The sequence below is a fragment of the Ptiloglossa arizonensis genome, chromosome 9, assembly GCF_051014685.1.
Source record: "Ptiloglossa arizonensis isolate GNS036 chromosome 9, iyPtiAriz1_principal, whole genome shotgun sequence".
Classification (NCBI taxonomy): Eukaryota; Metazoa; Arthropoda; class Insecta; order Hymenoptera; family Colletidae; genus Ptiloglossa; species Ptiloglossa arizonensis.
The window spans coordinates 18,196,619-18,201,421 of NC_135056.1; positions in this window are offsets into that span (position 1 = coordinate 18,196,619).

A 4,803-nucleotide genomic window follows, 5' to 3' on the forward strand; every position below is an offset into this window, starting at 1 on the left:
TTTACAAATATGTGTGTGCATGTGTGTAATTATGTCCGTGTTAACGAAAAATGGAAATGTCAGTTTTTAACTCAGTATCGATGTAACGTAATCCTCTTAATGTAATCGCACCACCTTCTTCGGGGCCGATCGGCGCCAGGGATACACGTGACGATCGATTCTTTCCTCGATCGCGGATCCGGGACACATCGTCGATGAACGCGATCACGTTGAACGCCCGAACGTCGATTAGCAATTCGCCAGAGCCCGCCGAAACCCGAGGTAGGGCGCGTTTAAAAATTTAAGAATAAATCTAAAAGTTAAAATAAATAATTATAGTTCGCGTGTCGGAAAGATAGGATGCGAATACTCCGGTTGTTGCGTATAGTGTGGTAAACGCGGTATCGAGGAGGATCGTGTATTTCTTGCTAGCTTTTAGACACGTCGGCCAATCTATGAAATATAACGACGAGCGGGAAAACGGAGAGAAAGAGGGTGGACGAAGGGGCGCGCGAGACGATGCTAGACGTGTTTCAACGACTATAGATGAATCAGGACGGTACGGAGAAGCGCGAATTACGTTTACGAACAGGCGAAAAACGATTTCTCGATCTTGGGCTTCATTTCTTCTCATACTTTTCGACCAATCGAACCGTCGACGAAAGATCGTCGTACGTTCTTGTTTACCGCGCGTAATTGGATAAAATTCGATCGGATAATTATGTTGTCGACGGTTTTTTAAAACGAATATCGTTGAATTCGATAACGAAGCGAACCGCATGGACCCGCGTCCAAGCGAATCAGAGAAACCGAGCCGACGTCCGGCGTCGAGCGCAGCGCCCGTCGGGACCATTCGACCGGAAATCGCGCGCGAATCGTCCTCCGATTCTCGGTGACCGCGTCGCTTTCGGTTCTCCGCGCGATAATTTCGCGGGAACCGCGCGGTCGATCCAACCGGGTAAAGAGACGCGAATCTCGAGTTGAAATCGTAAGCGTGATCGTCCACGATGTCCGACGAGACGCGAAACGCTCGCGCCGGACAGAAACCGAAACGATGCTTTCCTTCTCGTGGCCGCGAGAAGGTCGGGCATCACGAAAGTAGATAATTCCTCCGAACCGATTGAGCCACCGAGCAACCAATCCCTCCCTTCGAGATGCGAAAGAGAACTAAAGCTGTCTGTATCATATTACTATATTATATCGTGCGAGCACTCTCGGTTCCGCTGTAATTAGGGGTAATTAGTCGCGAATTAACGACTCGAACGAGAGCCGATCGTTCGTACGAATCCGCGCACCGGGCGTGCGAAGACGTGTCCGTACACGAGCATCGAGTATACGTACATACATACATACATACATTCATACATATATACGTACACAAATGGATACACAGATACATACATGCCTACACAAATAGATGCATACATACACACATGTACGTACCGAAACCGACCACAAACCATATATAGGATATCGACGATGACGAGCTTTTACGCTCTAGTACAATTCTGGTACACTGCGTACGAACTGACTCTTGTTAACGCTTAAGCGAACGATAACGAACGACGAAAATCACACGAGGAAAAACGTATCGTATACATAACAGAAAAAAAGTGGAAAAGTATATAAATATAAATATAAATATAAATATAAATATAAATACAAATATAAATATAAATATATATATATAAATATAAATATAAATATAAATATAAATATAAATATAAATATAAATGAAAATTATAAATATAAATATATTATATTCGAACAGGGAGAAAGAAAGATCGGTTCACGGGGGGTGGAGAGTTAACGATGGAGAGACACCGTCGAGGAATATTGTACGATCGGGGGACCTCGACCAAAGGATAGCGTAGCCAGTTCGATCCGGTACGATTATGACAATTTCTTTCCGAACTCGATCTTTCTTTCCCGCTGCGACACACAACTGAGAAACTGTAATCCGGGTTTCGATACCGCCATGCGCGAGAAACACCGTGACGGGCATGCTTGTACACGCGCACACAATTCGCGAGTTTCGTGGGCGTCGCGTCGCCAATCGACGCCGTGTGATAGTTTGGTGGATAAAAGATCGCGGGCACCACCATTCGAGTCCTTTACGACGCAGCGAATTTAGCGAAGACGGAGAAAAGACTTTTTTTTTTTTCTTCTCTCTCGCAGTATCACGTCGCACACGTGGCGCGTGAACCGCGATCTGTACTGTATTTTACCGTTAAGTGTATCCGTAAACTCTAAATGTACCTATACGAATATAAGGCAGACAACAACAAAAAAAAAGTGAAAGAAGAAGAAGAAGAAGAAGTGAAGGAGGAGAAGGAGGATGAGGAGGAGGAGGAGAACGAACAATGTGAACAGCGCACGTGTGAAGCTCGGTCGGTTTTCTAATCCAACGGCTGACCGACGACGCGCATCGTTCGATAGATGTATAAATGTTATATGTATATACATATATTGTGTATATATATATAATATGAAGAATATATGTATACATATATAATCGATTCGAGAAGATAACGAATAGGTGTGTATAGAATGATAATTTAGAGTCTAGTCAGAATAACACAATCGTAATCGAGGACGCACACGTTTCTCGTTTCGTTTACTCGTTTGTTTACGTTCACGCGGGAAACGACGTCTTTGACCGTCGTTCGACCATCTCGCTGTTTCTCCGCTACTCGATGCGTTCGGGTTTTAATATCGTATATATATACATATATATATATACACATACGCGTGGACGAGTGAACACGTGGCTGCGTTTACGGCTGTTCGTTTGCACGGGGGGTGCGTTATACGAGAAAGAAATAGTCCCGGGATGTCTCACACATTGCTACAAGAGAGTCGCGGTAAACGTGCCGCGGAAACGCGATAACGCGAGGGGCGGTTCCCACCACGCGGGATGAAATCTGAGAATTCGAGAAACACCACCGTTCTCCGTTCGTCCGCGCAATTCGTCACGGTTGCCGGAATGATGTCATTCGATTCAGAGATCTCGCACTTCCATCGATCGTTGGTCCGATTCTCGCGCGACGAATCGCCCCATCAGCGCTCGTGCTACGGGTTCCAGCGCCCACCCAACGGACGATATCGCGCAGCGTCTCTTGTTTCACTTCCCTGTATTTGATTTTCCGTTACGCCGTTTCCTTTCGATCTCGTTTTCAAGTTCGAAGTCGCAACCGTTGCACACTTCGCCACAACCGAGAGATCTTCCGCGTGGTTTCGTTGCTCGTTCGATCCCGATATGCCGGTATCGCGAAACGTTAACCGAGAGAAGAACGGTTTCCCGAAGTACGCGATGAACTGACTGCAGACGCAGCCATCGAGAGTTTCGGTAGCGAATGAGTGCTCGATAATGCGAACGAGCGTGTACGGGGCGTGGCGAGCGTTTATTCATCCAGATCGAAGGCCTACGCTATCGCGTCGATCTTGCAGCGGCAAGAACGCGACGCCTCGTCGAGATCGGGAGCGACGATTCGATCGTCGACGAGCCTCTCGATACCAATCGAAGCGCCGAGCTGTGAACCGTTCGTCAACGACGAACCGAGGAAAATGGCAAACGTCGAATCGTTACGATCACCTACGGTCGACCGAAAGTCGTTAGAGAACTCGCGGGACGAATCATCATCGGGAAATCGGTACCAGTGTTAGCGCGATAGAGATCAAATTTTTTGCCCCGGTTGTGTCGAACGAGACGATTCGTCGATCGTTCGTAACGCCGCGAGACCTATTCGTCGATAGGATCGAAGCGAACAAAAGAGAAAAAGAAAAACAACAGAAAACGGACAAGAAACAAACGCGACGAACCGAGGTTTTTCTTTTTTCTTTTCTATCTATCTTTCTCTCTCTCTCTCTCTCTGTCTCTTTTTCTCTCCCACGATTAATACAAGTATTACGATTCGTTCCGTTCACGTGGTCGTCTTCGAGTTGAATTTCGTTTTGGGCGTGTTTGATTTTTTCCGCGTCTGGCGTCGAGTCAGTAAATCGCGACATTCGAAATGCAAGTATTCGCACAAGGCCTACGATAAGAAAAAAAAAGAAAAAAAAAAAATACTGTCTATGTACGTATTCATGATGTTTCGTGTGTACGACTAAATATCGTGTTAATTGTCATTTGAACTAATCGAATCCAGCCGACTGCGTAGCCCTCTCGTGGCTGAGATCGTTAATAATAATTCTCTCGCCGGAGGATTATCACCGAGAAGCTTCCGCGCCTCCTTCCGAGCGGCGGAACAACTCTCTCGACGCGTATCGCCGCTTCAATTGGCCTAATCCGACGGATCCTACGGCGTCTCTGATCTTCGCTCCATCGAGCCTTGGAAGCTAACGGACGCCACGCTACTTCCGCTCGCACGACGACATCGTAACGGGGATGGAACCGTATCGCGCGCGAAGACAGAAACAGGAACAGAAGAGGCCACGCATCATCACGGGAACACGGATAACACGGATAACACGACAATGTCCTGCTTGTTTCGCGCTCGAGTTCCCCTCTCGACCGCTCGCAAACGTAATCGGTCTCTCAATCAAAATGTTAAATGTATAACAATCCTATAGATCCGAACGAATCAGTCGCGACTGACTCACGGTCGTTTCCCCCATCGTCGAGCCGATCGAGATTCCAGTCCCTTTTCACGCCACCGTTCTCTCTTTCCCGACCGATCGATTTCTCGCTCGAACACTTTTGCCAACATTTTACCTCGATGTTCTCAAAACGAAAGTAACCCGTATAATAACCACACGATTTTCCGCTCGATGCATACGCGACAGCGGTATACCTTGGAAATTGACCGTACGCTGACCCAGACG